The following is a 20,444-nucleotide window of genomic DNA, read 5'->3' as shown; positions in this document are numbered from 1 at the left end:
AGTACCATGTGTATAAAATGCTTTTAGAACTTACATTGGGAAGCATGTTGCAGTGTTGTGTAGAATCAGAAAATATATGTCATTCCAATTCGAGAGTTTTCTTTGAGAAATAGCTACTAAGATCTGTAGTCACTGGTATCTACTTGTAATCACCCAAACAATCTGTGATTATGCAGTGTCATGTGTATACAAAATGCTTTAGACCTTACTTTGGGCTGTATACTGTCCCAGAGCGCAGCCATACAGCTGGAATATTCCTGATAACGTTAAACAACAACAAAACATAAATATTATCGTGAATACGATTATTATAAACTATTATCAGAAAATTTGAGTCATAAGTCGTACATAGACTTTAAATGAATGCTTATTACGGTTGCAAAACTATCAATCCAATTTGAAGTCTTGAACACTTTTCATTTGAATATTATCGTGGATGTGATTATCAACTGTTATTGCAGAATGTCTAAACAGACAGACTTGAACTAAATGCACATTACGCTTGCAAAACTATCAATCCCGTTTTAAGTCGTAGAAGGATTCTCGACATTTTTCATTTGGACAAATGCATTGACATATTTACTAGAATTTACAACTATTATACAGCAAGCCAAACGTGTTGCGACGTTGACGTATATGCCCCCGTGACAACGCACCCAGGAAGGTCTCCGTGTGGAAGGTGTGGCCTGGATGATTATGTCACGCCAACTTGGTAGTATTGTCGTGTTCAAAATACTGTTGCTAAAGTAATTTGATTTGAAAGTAATTAAGAGGGTAAACTATGTCAGAAATAAACCCTCTTCTGCTAAGTACATGGTTTTAATGTACGCCACATGCATTCACACAATCTATGCATTGAAATGTCGTGAAAGACCACTACTTCATTCAGAAATTTATCTGAAAAAAATAAAATAGGTAACAAACGTGATGTTACTTACAATGTGAATCTTTAGAGATCTGACGAGACTTTATCAATCCATGTGCAGCATTACAGAAATATACAATATTGGAAACCTTTCATGGAGTGACGCAGATAAATTCAAACATCGTCTGAGATAAATGCTTCTAGCAATCGGACGTAAAATATAAATTGATTTTCCTTCCATCTTAATCTCAAATGGGTATTTCGGAATGGAACTAGGAACACAGTGAAGGAAATTCACGAAATCTTTCGTCCAGCAACACTATTGAAAGGCAGTGATTTGACCTTAATGGATTACGAACGTCACCCGCTGAATAGGCAAGTGCTTGCAAGCATGAACCTCCGTGTCGACTCTCAGCAGTAAGTCACGATCCATCACTCTGGGAGAATTGTTGAATATCCCGCAGCCAGCAATACACTGGATGTGTAATAGACATATATTCATGGAAGGAAATGTCTGCATCATGGATCAAACAACAATCTTCAAAGATTCATAGGTACAGTCACGTGCTTCCCTGTGGGAATGAAATTGAATACTGGCTGTTAGAATGACGCGATTCAGGTTTTCTCAAAAGTAAGCATGGGTGCCCATGTTCACAGTTAAATGAAAACACCACTGAAAAGGAAAATATATCATTTTATAACATCCTCTGGAAGCGTAATGACAAACATTTTCATTTGTATTATAATGGTGGAATAAAAAGCAATTATTTCGAGTTGGGGAGGGGGGTTGGTTTGGGGAGAGCTTGTGTCAGGTATTACCATTGAGCCGTTGACTTCTAAAAAGTACAGTCATTAGTTTCTTTAACCCATCGAAATGTGTTCAAAATTTTTCTATTAACTATATTAAAATGATATATTTGATAGCGCAAAACATGCTCAGTTTGTAATGTACACACCCTTCGACACGCACGATTGTGGGTTCGAATCCCAGTTCATCCCAATATATTTCTAGGTTTGTATCGATATCGATACGAGGGGTTTTCACAAAAGCAGTATCGGTGAAATAACAATGTCATGCATCGCTTTAGGTTTTTCACCCATTTTAAGATGGGTTAACTAGAATACTGTTAACGGCGGCATTAAACCTAGCTCACTCACTCCAGTACGGAAGAAAATAGCATTTGCACTTGCAAATTTCTCTCTTTCAAAACATACATTTGTTATTTGCTCTCTGTTATAAACCTTGAAATATGCACCGATGTCGTATGTATCAACCTTCAATGTCTGAACTTGGTAGGTAATGAAAACTATGACTTATGGTACTTACATCATAACAGCGTATCTTCTCTCCTTATTATACAACAGATTGATAGCCATATCCATCTTGTTTGATCGCCCCTTGTTCCCCAGACATGTGTCAAAACACCATCGTTAAAGCTAGGCATATCTAATTGGAACCAGCTCGTTGACCATAATGTCACAAAACACTGACGCTAGCAGACTTACCCAACTGAGACAAGCTATATATATATATATATCAAAGTGAAAAAGCATCTGTGTTGTCACCCATATCATGTTTTCATGAAATGAATTCCTTTGTTTGGTTATTTGCGTTCTGTTCGAAGTAGTGTACATAACTAACTTTGAGAGTCCAACACATCATGGGGTAAACAATGTTTCTTGTTTGTTGTTTTACGCTGCATTCGGCAGTATTCCAGCTATGTGGTGGCAGTAAATATTTGAGTCTGGACCGGCCAACAGCAGTGATCAACAGCAACAGCATCGATCAACTTAACTGGGATACGATGACATGTTTCAACCAAGTCAGCGATTCTGACCATCTGATTCCGTTAGCCGCCCCTTCTGACAAGCATCGGTTGCTGAGGACCCATTGTAATGTTCATCTTCACGGGATAACTGTATTGACTTATACTTTACATGGTTATAAGTGCAAATATTTGAGTCCTCACCGATCACATATTTTAATGTGAATGAAACTTATTTCACTGCTTTGAGCTACACTGAATCACACAAGAACACAGTTTTTCTTTCATTTTTCTTTACATATACCTCATAAATTTGTATATTCAGATATATGATTTATGAAAAGAACTACTAAATATGTACATGCATCTGGAATTGCGGAATAATCCTTTAAATCAGAAGAGAATATTTAAGATATGTACCAATTTAGCAATACCATTTATTACCATAACCAAAATGTTTAAAATGAAGTTTAACATTAAGTGGATGTTTCACAATCTGATTCTGTAAGTATTGAATATAAAGACTACAAACTTCCACAATTTTTTTCACTAGTGTACTGATGCCAATATAGGTCCTACCATAAGTCAGTCACTTTTGTTGGTATGTATTTAGTAGTTACACACATTACATCATACGTTCGTGCTTGATGAGGTTTGCTGTCAACACTATTTTGGGAACACTTCTATGAAACTAACAACCAATTCCTTCGACGTTCGATCAAAAGATGGATAGTATTCGGTGGGGAATCTATAATCATATATTTTTCATACGTTTCCTGAAACGGTGTCTTAAAACTCGTTATGCATCAAGCAGTAACAGAGATATATCACGACGTTTTTCGCGATCAATATCATATTAAAGTGCAACCTTTCAAGGAGGGCTTCAAAGAAGGTTGCATAAATGTAGTGCACAGATGCACAGTTTTAATCAGCATGCAAGGTTTAATCATAACGTAGTTCACCAAACGTTTCTTTGAGCTACGTACCGAGCCCTATACCATCAAACACTTAAAACAGTGGCAACACTCACTCTAAGTACTATACTGTTTGCTTACAATTGGAGTTGTAATTGGTTCGACATACTCTGCAGATGAAACACCACCAAAACGGAAACGTTTGTGTTAAGTTTTTAAGAAAAAGAAAAGACAGCCTCTAAGCATGCTTCAAAGGTAGAGAAGACTCACGAGCGCTGAGTAAGCAGTGAAATCCCACCTTCCATTCCAACAACTGATATTTCATATTGACGTTCTTAAACAAGTGGGACCGAATGAATGTTGTCACTATGCGTCCATAATTTTTACGACCTTGAAACATGAGAGCTCAATGCAAGTTAGCAGGTCAACAATCCTGCCGTCAGTCGGTGATTGAAGGTGATTGATTTTACATTTCGTATTATGTTGGATTACACGGTCAAAATGATTTTAAGTTGTGCATAATTAATTGTCATCTATCACCTCTTACGACCAAGAATGGGTTGCTGAAGACCAGTCTAACCTAGATCTAAACGGTTAAGATATAGATGGGATTGATGGGAACAAGATAAGATGTGAATGTCCAAAATGCTTGAAATATCTACCACTACAGCTACATTTGTCATTTCATCATCCCCATTAACAGCTGTTCATCTGAACATACAGCTGGATGGGTATCACAATTGCAGTGACACAAGCACACTGAGAGAAAAACAAAAACCATGTCAACATTCAAACAGCATTCAAGACTTGGCTGAAATGTATATTTCCAGGTAAAATATGCATGTACTATCAGCTTCATTTTAACCTTCAGGTACAGTAACAATAGCTACGTTACCTTATCTAAACCACCAAGTCCTTCGTTTATCGTGATCAAAGGTACAAGTACTACCACAGGCTTACCTGTTACTACCATATCTACCTCCCCGGCGGGTGCAGTGCATCTACAATGAGGGCCCATCGTTTCATTCAGACAAGTTGTAAGTATGATTTGGTATGCCATGCTCTCAACGTTCATGTGGCGAAGTGGCCTGGAGGCAAAAACATTTGCCCTAAGACTTAGGTATCGTTTCTCTGGTGGTAGAATCCATAAAGCACATATCTGCCGCCACCCATGTAATGCTGCTCATCAAGCAGGATGAATCACTCCTCACTCAGCAGTATAGGTGTTACATGTCGCAGTAAATCTGCCATATGTCCTAGGCCTCCGTTTAAACCTATTATTCCCCTGACACTAGCTCGCTCAACATTAAACGTAAACTGTTTTCTGTTGAACATTCCCTTCATAAAAACCTGCAGGGGACCTCGGCTTTGAATTTCAGAATGGGTCATTGTGGTAAATTAGGCATCACCTCCACCATGTTTCCACGAGAGAAAACAACTGTTCACATCCTGCTAGAAAGTCAGTGGCAAACAACTGGGGATGTGAAATAACTGACCATCTGGTATAATATTCTTTAGTAGTTTCCATATGATACATTACATAAGTTATACAATTTGTACATGTTAAGTATGTTATACGTTATATATGTTTCTCCCATATTGTCTTTAATTTCCAGTCACTGCGCCTCTAAAACTAAAGACAATACCACTAAACATTCGGCATGAGCATCAACATTATGTTACAAAAACAGCGAAGGACTTTAAATTGTTTTTCTTCTCTCATAATTCCTCTCCTTAGCACTTGAACATGGTTTCTTGTTTTTTAGTCGGTAGGTAACTGTATGTATTGGCCATGTCATTAATGTCGTAGAACAGTTCTGGGAGTTACTTGGATGACTTACAGGCACTATTCACGACGTTTTCACATTAGCTCCGCTTCTTAACGGCGAATTCCACGCGAGTGTATTCGTAAAGCAGATAATTACTGCTATTGATATTGTGGCTATACTCTCATGCATGCATGGACGTTGAGAAAATAGTTGGAACAACGGCTGTCTGATCAGTCTGTAGCTTTGTAAATAAGGAAAGAAACCTAACAAAACGTGTAATTTTCTTGTCATTTCAATAAATCAATCTATTTACTTCATTAAAGTCTCTCCGCATAACAGTTCTGGTATCTTAACCAATCACATCAGTGATATGATTGACGACTGGCCAACGTGAAGGATATGCAGTTTAACATCCACGTCCGCCCTTTGACAACAGGCATCAATGTAGCAATACTGGCTGGCTGTAGTGGATCCGATGTAGTGTAAATAATTCATATACATATGTAATGAGATGAGCTATTTGTCATTCGTCTGTGTAGACAACATTATAAAGAATGTGGATGTTTCACTTACCGACAAAGAAGAATATTGTGGAAACGTCCTTGACAGTGAAAAACATTGTTGAGAAACTATAAGATGGAGCTGAGCATATGTGTATGACGTGTATTTGTGTAAGCAGAAAGATTGTATTCAACTTTGAATTTGTCTGATTTCTTTCTTTTTCAATCGTTATATACAACCACGGTTCACTCAAATGATTGCTAGCCAGACGCATAAGCTTTTATTGTTCAAATATGAAAAAAAATACACAACGTACCACACCAGATTTCCTTCGAAACGGGACAATACAATTACTGCAAGATCAATAAACTGATGCTGACATTGCCAATGTCAGGGCAATACAATGTAAATAAATGATTAACTACGATTCTGGTTAGTTTGAAATGCGAGGAAAAGCATACGTATCTACATCTTTGAATAATCGTATCCTAGTCTCGAGGTATCATCCTGATGCGCTGGGTAAATTGAATTCCTATAATCAACCATTTTATCACCCTTGACCTGTTAGCACCTTTTACCGTTACATGTCTTCTTTATCATAACCTCGGGCGTTCCTGGCGCTCTTATACAACAACAAAAAAGCGGAAACACTTTGGTACTCATTTTTCTCAGTTTCAGAATGAATCAAATAGAAGGCTTCGGTCTGTCACTCAACGTAGCTATCAGTACAAATATGTTGGAAATAACAGCTTTCAAGTGGCAATCCGACGTAGTTACAGTGCCAATAATGAGAGAAACATCCTGATGCCAATTAAGGGAACTGGCTACTGAGGACTCAACAACTGGATTGCAAGATTCACCCTCGAGGCTCTGAACGATTGTGCTCAGCCCCGTGTTTAGTCTTGACTAATGCCAAAATGACGTTCTGAAAGATTATCTTCAGGTACTTGATGGAGAAATGCTGATCCGGTTGTCAGACGTCAAGTTGAGTCTATCAAAGATGAGGTAAAGGCTTTTTTCTCGGACTTTTACCTCCTCATTTGTAACAGCGATAGAATGTCCGTAAAATCTCTTTTCTATCTGAATTATCAGGCCATTGAAGGATCATAACTCCAGCATTATCAGAATGCACCAACACCACGTCAAGTGGAGTAATATAGAAACAAAGTAAAATATCCTGAAGGCAAGTGGGAGGCACAATGCTTTGTAGTGCCATATGTGTCACTTCAACTAAAGGGTTACAAATAAAACTACCAAGATCTGTTGCCACTGGTATCTGCATATGATCAATGCAGGAAGCTGTGACTATACGTGTATACCAAATACTTTAGACCTTACTTTGGGCTGCATACTACCCAAGAGATGAATGAACTGAACTGCTGACTGGGGTACAGATGGCATTCCCTTTCACCACGCACTTTTGTGACACCTCTTTTATGTGGCCTGATACTTTTGTTGTTATTCTCACTCAAAAACACTTCAAATACAGCCTATAAGTATGTCTAATAATATAAACATGTGTTTAAAAGAGATAACCAACTGTCGTCATATATAAATATGTTCGTGTGCGTAGATCGATGCTCATTCTGTTGAACATTGCTGTCTGGTCAAGACGCGATTATTTACAGACCGCCGCCATATAGTTAGAATAGTGTTGATATTGTTTAGCAACAAACACACAAGCAAATATATTTATTATTGTTAATATTACTATCAACAATCATTTCAGGATTTCAGTCACAAGTCATACATAAACGGATTGAAATGAATGCAAATTACAGTTTCAAAACTATCAATGCTGTTCAAATCGTGGATTTGTTCTGAACACTTTTCATTTGGACAAATGCATCTGTCATATTTACCAGAATGTATCATAATACGTTGTTGTATATGCCCCCGTGACTGCCGTGAAAACCCATCTAGGAACCTTTCCGTTTTCTATTTCCAGTTTATAACACACATAACACTGACGGAGATAAACATACTATGTTTACAACATATAAATGTGGAGACCATTTCAATTCTTTTTAAACTGTAATTCCAAATTTCGTGTAAATGTTCTATTATTCTTGTATTAGTTTTGCAGCCTACGAAAATCCTGGCGGAGGAGACATTTAATATCAACGTAAAGTAGGGTGTATAAAAAGAGTAAAGACAATGCACCGAATATATTGTGTATTCACATGAGAATAGATGATATTGCACCTCTATTGACAGACTGAAATTGTCTGTGATAATTATTTGCGTCTCCCATCAAGTTTTCTTTGAAAGCGTATGTTGGTCAGTTTGCAGATTAAAGTAAATGATTTGTCATTATTTCAAAAATTGTATAGTGGCTTCAGGTCGGATGTACATAAACATGAACATGACCTTAGGTGTGGAAGGTTGGAAGACTCGCTACATTTAGAAAATTGTCTGAAAGAATAAAGTAGGTAACAAACGTGATGTTACATAAAATGAGAAACTTTAGAGATCTGACGAGACTTTATCAATCCATGTGCAGCATTACAGAAATATACAATATTGGAAACCTTAATGAAGTGACGCAGATAAATTCAAACATCGTCTGAGATAAATGCTTCTAGCAATCGGACGTAAAATATAAATTGATTTTCCTTCCATCTTAATCTCAAATGGGTATTTCGGAATGGAACTAGGAATACAATGGAGGAAATTTACGAAATCTTTCGTCGAGCAATTCTATTGAAAGGCAGTGATTTGACCTTAATGGATTACGAACGTCACCCGCTGAATAGGCAAGTGCTTGCAAGCATGAACCTCCGTGTCGACTCTCAGCAGTAAGTCACGATCCATCACTCTGGGAGAATTGTTGAATATCCCGCAGCCAGCAATACACTGGATGTGTAATAGACATATATTCATGGAAGGAAATGTCTTCAAAGATTCAAAGATTCAAAGATTCAAAGTACAGTCACGTGCTTCCCTGTGGGAGTGAAATTGAATTCTGGTGGTTAGGATGACGCGATTCAGGTTTTCGAAACTACACAAATAAACATTAGTGCACATTTTCACAGCTAAATGAAAACATCAGAAGCGCAATGACAAATAATTTCATTGTCATTATCATGATAGAATAATCAGTGAGTGAGTATGGTCTTACGCCGCTTTTAGTAATATTTCAGCATTACACAGGGAGGGACAAAAGAAATGGGTTTCACACATCGTACCTATGTGGGGAATCGAACCCGGGTCTTCAGCGACACGAGCGGATGCTTTATCCATGAGGTTTCAACACCGCCCCCGTGGTAGAATTATAAGGCAATCAGGACACTGGGGGACCTTGCGTCATGTATTACCACTATGCTGTTTTAGACTGTTAAAAATACATTCGTTATTTTCTTTAACCCACCGAAACATGATCAAACTCTATCAACTATTTAAAAATGATATATTTAATAGCGCAAATCATGCTTGATTTGTAATGTACACAAATGATTCCCTTCGACACGCAAAAACTCTATAATTGTGGGTTCGAGTCCCAGTTCACCCCAATATGTTTCTAGGTTTGTATCGATACGCGGGTTTTTCCAAAAAGTAGTAAAGGTGAAACAACAATGTCATTTGTTTGAGTGGCATCCTAGAAGTTGGTGGTATATTGATGACAAACTTTATGGATGATCGAAGTCTCCTAGCATATGTAACTTTCTTTAATGCCTTGTTATTCCATCTCTGTTATTGTTATCCCATTATCATATATACATGTATCTTGTATATAACCTGGTCTAATAAAGGCGACATTAAACCCAGCTCACTCACTCCAGTTAAGAAGTAAATAGTGTTTACGCCTGTAAATTTCTCCTTTCCAAACATAGATTAGATATATGCACTCTGTTCTAAACCATGACCTATACACCAATGTCGATTACATCAACTTTCTGAACTTGGTAGGTAATGAAAATGATGATTGATGGCATTTACACCATACCTGTGTATCCTCTTTCCTTATTATACAAGAGAATAATATCCATCTTCCTATGGTGGCCCCTCGTTAGTTGTACATGTGTCAAAACACCATCATTAAAGCTTGTAGACATATCTAATTGGAACCTGCTCGTTGTCGTGAATGTCACAAAGCACACGAGCCGAACATTAGTTGGACATGTGTCAAAGCACCATTTCTGACATTAGCAGTCTTACACAACTGAGACAAGCTATATATCAAAGTGAAAGAGCACTTGTGGCGTGACGTATATTATGTTTTCATGACATTCTTTCCTTTGTTTGGTTATCTGCGTTCTGTTCGAAGTTGGGGAATATTGTATATGACAGCATATTGCTCACTAACAATGAGAGCCAGCACGCATCATGGGTTTAACAGTGTGTGTGTGTGTGCGTGCGTGCGTGCGTGCGTGTGCGTGCGTGCGTGTGTGTGTGTGTGTGCGTGTGTGTGTGTGTGTTGGTTTACGCCGCACAATATTGCAATATTTAGCCACGGTCTGTAAATAATCGAGTCGGGATCAGACAGTTCAGTGAACAACAGCATAAGCATCAATTTACACAATTGGGATACGATGACAAGCGTCAACGCTTACGACAAGCATGAGTTGCTGAAGATCAATTCTAACTCGGATCATAACGGATATTCATAATTCACATGGCTATGAGTGCAACGATCATGTATTTTTATTTCATTTTGAGCTACAGTGAAGAACACATGGATGGGGTGGGTGGATATGTATCTTTACGTACACCCCAAATGTTATAAATGTTATAAATCGGTTGACATGGAGTTCATGATTGCATGTATCACATCGGCAATTCAATTTATTACCATATCTCCAATGTTTCACATGGAATTTTACATTCAGTGGATGTTTTCTTCACAGACATGTTTCACAATCTGATTTGGTGCAGTCCAATTTAATTCTGTAAGTATTGCCCATAACAATAACATCCATTCACATGAATACATACGGAAAATCCTACTGATGAGTACATGAGGACCACGACCAGGATTTCCACTGATCAACGTATTGATGTCAGGCGAGGTATTACAATGTACTTAAACACAATTGCTGTCAACACTCTAAAGGCAACACTTCAATGAAACTGACGACCATGTTCCCGTTGACGTATATGATCATATATCAAACATGAATAGTATTCAGAATGTTAACGATGTCACTTGTTCCCTACAACTGTAATTAAATATTTTTCATACGTTTCTGGAAACGGTGTCCTGAAACTAGTTCTGCCCCAAGCAGAGATATATCACGTCGTTCTTTGCGATCAATATCGTTTTTAATTGCAGTTTTTCAAGTAGGGCTTCAAAGAATGCAGTGCTCAGATGCACAATTCTAATCAGCATGCAATCTTTAATGATAAAGTAGTTCACCTAGTGTTTCTTTGAGCCACATACTAAACCCATACCCTCAAACACTTAGATACAGTGACAACTGTTACTCTTAAGTGTCATACTGTTTGCTTACAATTGGAGTTGTAATTGGTTCAACAAAACCTGCGGATAAAACACAGAAACATCTTTGCTCATTATTTTGTGAAAAGAAAAGACTTCAAACTTCAAAAGTTGCTAAATAAGCAGTGACTTTCAACCGTTTATTCCAACAACTGATATTGTGACACAACTGTGATTAAATAAACGATGTCTTTATGCATCCATAGTTACTGCTGTCCATTAGTACTTGAGGTCTATTGATATTGTATGTCTTATTTTGTTCGTCTTTATTTTGTGAACAGACAGCCTCTAAGCCTACTTCAAAAGTAGAAATGCAAAGTAAGCAGTAACTTGCTACCTTTCATTCCAACAACTGTTTATATGTATCCATGATTATTAAAAACTTGAAACATGAGAATTTATTTTCGCAGGTAAACCATCCAGAAGTCTCATTTTGTTGCCTACAAGGGTCAACATGATTTTTGGAGTTGTGCATGATCAAAGTTGTTGCAGCCTTAGGTAGTCTGTATGCAAAAGCCAAAACATATTGTCATGTCTGGTGTTACATCAAAACAAGATACGGGAAATGCATAAATCTGTTTGATGTGATGTTGATATAAGTAGCAATGACATTAATTTTATTAATTACTATTTATGAGATCACATAACCTTGATTGCGACCATGAGAGGTTATCATTGATCATCGATCACCCCTTTTGACATTAGAGGACCTGATTAATAATTAAACTAACAAATGGCGGTTTCAGGTGACATTTGTGAGAATTAGTCTGGTAGGGTTGGAACAACTAATTAATCTCTCACTGCTAGTTGCAGCACCTTCTTATTTTCGTTACAAATGTCAATGTATTAACAGAAAATAGACCAGTAGTTTATCTCCTTATTTGTTTTGCGTGTTACGTTTTAAATTATTATCATTTCTTCATTTAAGTTTGTGCCCATTACAAGTCACACAAGGCGACTATAGGGATCGGATGGTCAGGTTCATGTGTCAGCTTGGTTGATACATGTCACCGTATCCTAATTGCGTAGGTGATGTTCATGTTGTTGATCATTGGAGTGTCTGGTCCAACTCGATTATACAGGTCCCCGCCATATAGCTGGAATATTGCCGAGTGCAGCGGTAAACAACAAACAAACAAACAAATTATTGAATGGGACAGTGATCGTTCTGATGTGCATGACATAAAGTGTTTCCTTATGACAACCCTAGAGTTGGAATCACATATGTTCAAAGATCCTACGGGGCATTTTGATTTTCACGTGCCTACAGAATGTTTCATTACTTTACATGTCAAATTCCATGTTTTACTTGATTTGACGTTGATCCACATCATTACGCTAAAGATTACATCCTTCACTGGCCTGGTAATTTAGATTGACAAGAGATTCAATAGAAATTCTATCGATCGAAAAACACAATCTCGAATGTGTGAAAGTCTGACAACCGGATTAGTAAGTCTCTTCAATTTTCCATTAAATACCTGACGATAATCTCCCAGAAAGCCAACGGTTCATTTTGGCATAAGTCGAACATGTGATTACAAACACTCATGTTAAGACTAAACACGGGGCTGAGCATAATCGTTCAGAGCCTCGAGGGTGAATCTTGTCATCCAGTAGTTGAGTCCTCAGTAGCCAGTTCCCTTAATTGGCATCAGCATGTTCCTCTCATTATCGACACTGTAACTACGTCGGATTGCCACTTGAAAGCTGTTATTTCTAACATATTTGTACTGACAGCTTCGCTGAGTGGCAGGCTGAAGTCTTCCATTTGACTCATTCCGAAGCTTAGAAAAAGCAATACTGAAGTGTTTCACACATTGAAATGTGTGTTTTTATTATGATATCAGAGTCGAAGGAAAGCCGGAAGTAATTGCAACGAGTTGGCAAAACCATCCAGCATGATCAGTTTACTCAGCCCACGCAAAGGAACTCCGCAAAGGTGATATCACTGTGAGACTGGGTGCATTATAAAACAATCATTTTGAAACTGGAATATGATAATTCTAGGATCTAGATATGCTTCCTTTTCACAGCATTTCAAATTAACCAAGACCTTCTTCATGCACATTTGTTTACATTGTTAGCTTGACTTGCCATACCTTGCAAACTTCCTTATTTTCTAGACCTTGTACGTATTTCATTTCTGAGAGCACATGAGACGTTTTGGAATACTAGTACACGTCACGCAGCCACAGAAGAGCCATTCAGCAAATTAGTTAGATCTCTGTTATAATTGGTCTTTGGAAAGCCATGCTTGTGGTAAACAGCTCCTGGCGGGATCAGGTGTGTCATCGTATCCCAGTTGCGTAGATCGATGCTCATGATATTGATCACCGGATTGTCCGGTCAAGACTACAAAATAGCTGGACCATTGCTGCCGTGTTAAACAACAAACAAACCAAATTCGAAATATATGCAGTGTGCTCATTGTATCTGTGTTTGGCAGAGTTACTAATCTTCCTACAAGTTGTCGAGTTTGGTATTTGTTACCACGGTGGCCCGTGCGTTCATATTCGAACAATCACTACTGTTAAGACGCTGCTGTACATCTGTTGTGACAATAGCGACAAGATACAACGATTCTGGAGCAAATCCAAACCCGACTGAAAGTTGACTACAATCTTCAATAAGGCAAATTCTCACACTTTCGGTTTACAGAAATACAGTTACTGTAGCTTCTCAACACTACTAAGAATTGAATTGCAGAACATGTACACACCATAATCACATACTTTATGTAATATTTTTGTCATGCCCATACTATATTTCATCTTGAATTAATGCTTCATAAATATTTTGATGTGTGATATGATGCACCAAGCAAAGCATAACATTTTTGTTTTGTGTGTAAATGTGTGATGAAAAGAGTAACTCATTTCCGACATCTAGCCTTGACCTAAGACGTTCTGACTATACTGCTATACATAAACACTCCCGTCGCCTAATAACTGCAAACAGGCGTTAAACTGGCAGATCCCTCTGGTAAATATAATCACCGCCTTTAACAACGTGTATGTGGTTTTCGACGGCATTCTTCATTGGTCGGAAAGTAAAACATCCAACAGTTTCTGTTATGTTGCCGACACAGACGGTGTTAATGACAGGAAAGCTCGGTTCATGTAATGGATATAGTCTATTTACATCATTACACTACACAAAGCTGGAAAACCAGACAGCCATTATCGCTGTACTGACGCCTGTGGTCAAAGGGCGGACATGGATGTTAAACTACATATCCTCCATGTGGGGAAGTTATAAATTATATGACTGACACCTGTCAGAGATCATCACTAACTGACGACGTGACAAAGGCTGATATTATTGTTGTTACAATTACAAAGACAAGATTTTTCTGTCTTGGCAAATTTCAAAACGTTTAATAATTGGTACAATATTTCAAGTACTTGATGGAGACCCTGGTCGTGGTCACAGGTACAGGTGCATGTTTTAATGATTTGAACAAGGAGGTTGATTATTAAGTTGATGCACATATTTCAGCATATTCCTATAATAAACAAATTCCCGCGATTAAAAAGTCATTCGTGATAGTGTGCAGACAGAAATTCCAATTAAATTAAAATATAGGATTGCGATATAATTATAAGGAATGGATCAGTCAGGACACCGGGTCTTTGTGCAAAAGGAAGCAAGTGTCCGCTCTTCCGGAGACAAATCCAATGAGCACAGATTATGCCTCACTGCAATGGAATAGGAATTCCGAGTTGAGTGAGTGAGTGAGATTAGTTTTACGCTACGTTTAGCAATATTCCAGCAATATCACGGCAAGACACCAGAAATGGGCTTCACACATTGTACCCATGTGGGGAATCGAACCGGGTTTTCAGCGTGACGAGCGAACGCTTCAACCACTAGGCTACACCACCACCCCCTCCGAGTTAGAACACGACGGGTGGCTGAATGAATCTGTAGTCCAACATTTGACCAGATTAGGTCTGGTCATACAATACCCATGTCAATGTGTCCCCAAAGTTCTAGCCTTTTCCGACCTGTGTTATTTGCATCCCGTAAATGCCGACCTCTGATGATAACACTGGTACACTGTTCAAGCGGAGTACAACCTCACTCACTCACTGACGTTGGGTAAAAAGTCATAACGATGTCCTCACACACGTTACTGTTTTGAAACTGACAGAATTGACGCACTATTTATGCTATAATATTAGTCATCTGTGTTCAGACAGATGACTTGACCCTGTCTCAAAGTGAAAAATTCCCACAGTTTTTTACATACTATTTAAGATTATCTAAATATTTTCATTTCATAAAAAAGAGGCTCAATTCGGAATTTTCAACGCGAGCAAAGCTTTATCCCGATTGAGGATGAGAGATGAGATGTGTTTTAACTTCTCGTTCAAAATCCCTTTTCAATCTCTTAAGGTATTTCAGTGGACATGGGTAGGTTATTGACTATGGACAGCCGATCAGTATGAAGGTAGCATATGGCAAAACAAAGGATCATTGTTTCAGATTTGATAGTTGTTCAATGATCAGTAACCAGATCTTCAGAAAACACAACTCGGCTTTCATGTTAGGTCATCATAATGATTCAGGACCCGTGAAGACCCTGTATAGAATTGGTCTTCAGGAACCCATGCTTGTCATAAGAGGCAAATAAAGGGTTCTGGTAGTCAGGTTCGCTGACTTGGTTGACACATGCCATTGTTTCCCAACTGCTTAGAACGATGCTGATGATGTTAATCACTGGATTGTCTGGTCCAGACTCGATTAATTACAGACCGCCACCACATAGCTGGAATATTGCTGAGTGCGGCGTTAAACAATCAACCAACCATAATGATTCAGGAAACGGTTCACAGAAAGAAACATACGAAACGAAAATAATCTGAAAACTCCATCTTTAATGGGTGGTACACAATAACGTACAGCGACATTTTCTGAAATGTTATGCATTAATTTACACTGTCCTGAGTAAAATATTGCCGATGCGATGTAACATTTTAACTCAATCACTGTCCTGAGTAAAGCCCATAACCTTACTTCTACTAAATCATTTAAGACAGGTTTAAATCAGTTTAAAATCTACTCACAGGATGGGAAAGTAGAAAAGAAGATTTACATGTTTGAAATAGTAGGTGCTTTGACTTTGACTCAGCACCTCAAGAACATTGACTTTATGTTAAGGCTGATGCACTGAATTTAGGACGACTTAGCTAATGAAGTATTGAATCAATTGTCAGTTACATTGATTCCCAGACGAACAAAACTGAACATATGTTACGTCTGAGACCTTGAAAAGCCATTAGATTTCTTAACATTGGCGTTTCAAGCGGATAAACGTCTTTGTTGACTAGAGAAAACAGAGATACTTTTTTCAAATCGGACAAAATTAGCATTTTCTTTTCAACTCTTGACAAGGGGAGATCTTTAAAGCATCTCAGAAAATGCAATTTCAAACACACCAATGTCACTTGTGTCTCACTACAGGTCATGTCATAGATAGTGAACTAGGGTCCATTTAGCAAAGGCACTGTAAGTCCCCATGGCCCCTAACATGGTGATCTACCTTCAGTTAATGGCGATCTATAGCCCGTTTTTATATTGTATAGCACTGTTTAGAAATCCACTTTTAGAGTTAGATGCTTGTTTTATATTCTGGTTCTGTGATGTGCTAGTGATTTTTGCTGTCCTTTGTCCACAGTTTGTTAATTTAAATTTTGTTTTAGTCACGATATGGATGAAATACTACCGATGTGACTTTAAATTTTAACTCACTCACTCATTCATGAATAGTAACCCGGCACGGTGAGCTGTGCTTCTGTGAGGTTCTGTTTCACAGGATATAACGCATGTGATGACGCCTTCGCGGTGGTTCCTGACATTTGAATGAAAACCTCCTAGCAAAGTCCTTAGAGACAGCTGGAGTCGTGCACAACACTGCTATCCGAAGTAAAAGATGGTGTTTGAAAGAGCAAGTCAAATTCAATCCATTGTTTCTTCACAATGTCACAACGCATAATTTCATAGATTCTCGACAGGTAATTATAAATAATGCTCGGTATCATATCGGCAATACCAACCGATACCCTCAAGTAAAGCAACATATATGTCTGTGCTATAATTTAATGACACCCCCTTTTTTTATCAACATCCCTCTTTGTGCTATCAACGACTGATATCACAGCAATTTGAGTACGCGTGACATACCGAATGCTTCCTGCAGACAAGCTGGATTCTGCGCAAACGTAAATAGACAGTTTGTGCATAATGCAGATGCAGTGTTTCTCGATCAAACAGTATTGTACATACAGCTCTTGGGTGGCTGACCATCCCCAGACCGTCATCACAGTTTTGATTTGGTTACTATAAATAAATACAGGTACCTCATTCTGAGCCAGCATGAAGACACCGTCTATGTCGGACAAATGTCTGGTTGTACTGTAATCCAAAAGGAAGTCAATTTCCTTTCACGGTGCGCCATTGGCTTGTAATTGATTTGAGATTTGGGGAAGGTCATGTCTTGAATTTTCGAATGTAAATTGGATGACTAAAAGCGGGAAGTCAATACAGTTCACGCAGCAGAATACATTCTCGCAGATGATCGTAAAGAAGACAACGTGCCCAAAATGTAAAACAAAATGTCATACATGTTTACTGGATTCGTCCCCCTCTAAGCCTTTTACCTTGTACAGAATGGTTGTTTTGATATACTTGACTTCATGATTAGCGTAATCGCACAGCTCTTGGTATTTTCACATGCGTCATCTGCACTTGTCTCTTTGTATCCAATACATAAATCAAAACAAAACTTGTATAAACACATGTTCATCTAGTCTGCCAGGATTGGGTCTGGTTTTCTCATATATTACAACAAATCAAGTTCCATGGAAAACATCTAGTAACTTGAATATTATGAATTTTATGCTGAAAATATGTTAAGATCTAACTATTAGGCATAATAGGAACAATTAGATGAAACAAAAATTACATTTACTTCCTCAAAACAAATATTCTTCATATTCTAATTAACGAGAACAGTTTGCTATCAAGATAATAAAAGCGGAAGCGCGCCATAAAGCTCCACTGTCTATTCTCCTTCGTAGAAAAAAGTTCTCATGGGAACTGAAGTAGAGAAAATGTCCCGTTGATGGATGATGTAAGTGACTAATGACTACAGTGAATGAACCTCTCAGCTGGAATCCCTGACGAAATTATGCGCTCTCGTTTTTTGTGCTTCCAATCTCTGTGAGAACGTAGAATAAAGGGCTTTTCTTTGGTTATGGACACAAATCTTATAGTGGATTCGGGTTTTCTCTGTGTTCAAACATTACACCTCTCGTATGTTTTCATTTAAGGTACTTTACAAATAATAGCTACAAAAACCATATCAATTAAAAAACAAATATCTGCTAAAAGCAGAAACCATCTTATGATTCCTACTAGCTCATTGTGATGTGTTACTGAATCATTTTCAAAAATCTGCGGGTCGCGAAAAGGTAAACATACCCCTTTCTCCGATTGCGCACGTCATGAACACATGCAACGTCAAGTCAATTCATTTAAAGCGGATGTTACGTTAAATTACATGCCTTTGATCGTTACCATCAGATTAGCTTTCCGTACACAACTTGCGAATATAGCAACATTCCAGCCATATGGCGGCGGTGTGTAAATAACCGAGTCTGGACCAGAAAAACCAGCGACCAACAGCATGATCATCGATCTACGCAACTGGGATACGATGACATGTGTCAACCAACTCATCGAGCCTCACCACCCGATCCCGTTAGTCGCCTCTTGCGACGAGCATGGGTTACTGAAGACCAATTCTAACCCGGATCTTCACGGGTCACCGAAGAAGTGTGACGTTATGTTTCAATTGATTCTCAAAAATGATAATATTGTAATGAGGTGGGCAAGTTGTTTGTCGGATGTTCGCAAAAGGAGTAAGCATGCCAAACTGCCACACTTTCTACAGAAAAGAGCATGCTTGATGCAACATTACTCCGGGCATGTGGCTACGGCATAAAAACCAACCAGCCAACGTTTTCTGAATATTGATGTGGTTAATTCAAATATTTTATTTCATTAATGACTAACCTGTCAATGGTTGATGGACTGATGATTTAGTCCATGGGATATGTTTCTGATGTGGGTCAAAGACTGACTGAGTTTGGTTTTACGCCGCTTTTAGCAATATTCCAGCAACATCACGGCGGGGACACCAGAAATGGGCTTCACACATTGTACCTATGAGGGGATTCGAACCCGGGTCTTCGGCGTGAAGAGCCAACGCTTTAACCACTAGGCTACCCCACCGCCCCTGTGGGTCAAAGAGAATGTGTAATATATTTGTGTAAGTGTAAAACAGCTCCATGGTTACACCAGATGCCAGATACCCAAAACTCGTTATAACTTTCAGTCTTTCATTGTCATGACAATGACGATGACAACTTTTATTCAACGCTATAAAATGAAATAACAAAATCAGTGGTGCTACTGATCTTATGATGAACCTCGGCGACTTCAGTCCACAGCAGGAACATCGAACCAGTGCAAAAGAATACTCAGTCATGACTATCCTCAGAAAATCCCGGTGACACGTGACTCTACTTATATATTTGAAGGGAGTTGTCTGATCCATGATGCAGACAATTTCTGAAATGAATATACGTCCATTACGCATCCAGTCTGCAGGTGGCGGAGGGCTTTTCAACAAGTCTACCACAATGATGGATCGTGACTTACCTCTGAAATCCATGCTTGCAAACACTTACCAATTCAGCTGGTGACTTGAGTAATCAATTTACGTCGAACCACTGCTTTGGAACTGTTCTGCTTGATCAAAAACTTCGTCAATTTCCTCCACTCCACGTCTAGTTTCATTCTGAAATATCCATTTGAGGGGGTTTTGAAGGAACGAAAATCAATATTTTGTTGGGCTTTACATCCGATTGTTGGATGTATTTATCAGAGATGACATTTGAATCTTCCTGCTTTATTCAGTGCATGTTTTCTATGTGGCATATTTCAGCCTCGTCAGATCTCTGTAAGGTATAATAAGTAATATTACGTCTGTTTCTTTCGTTACACAGTATTTTACAATTTTCGTCAATAGTCTTCGTTTACGTGGTTTCAGTGTATGACATCAATAGAAAATTGTTAAGAGCATAACACTCATTGAACATAGAAAGGGAAACAATTGAAAGG

At 38.3% G+C, this 20,444-nt stretch overlaps 1 long non-coding RNA gene across 1 annotated transcript; it reads right to left on the bottom strand.

The window, feature by feature from the left end:
• Positions 1-372: 372 nt before the first annotated feature.
• On the bottom strand, positions 373-16,872 carry LOC124269119. The gene is made up of 3 exons (XR_006896429.1): positions 16,766-16,872; positions 6,277-6,280; positions 373-384 (listed from the first exon to the last, which is right to left on the bottom strand). It is a non-coding gene; the product is annotated as an uncharacterized LOC124269119 (long non-coding RNA).
• Between the last annotated feature and the right edge of the window lie 3,572 nt (positions 16,873-20,444).

This window comes from Haliotis rubra, unplaced genomic scaffold (assembly GCF_003918875.1).
Source record: "Haliotis rubra isolate DU_JTF1 unplaced genomic scaffold, ASM391887v1 Scf142, whole genome shotgun sequence".
NCBI classification, from domain to species: domain Eukaryota; kingdom Metazoa; phylum Mollusca; class Gastropoda; order Lepetellida; family Haliotidae; genus Haliotis; species Haliotis rubra.
The sequence above is the reverse complement of the archived record's forward strand: the minus strand, read 5'-3'. Positions and strand labels throughout refer to the sequence as shown.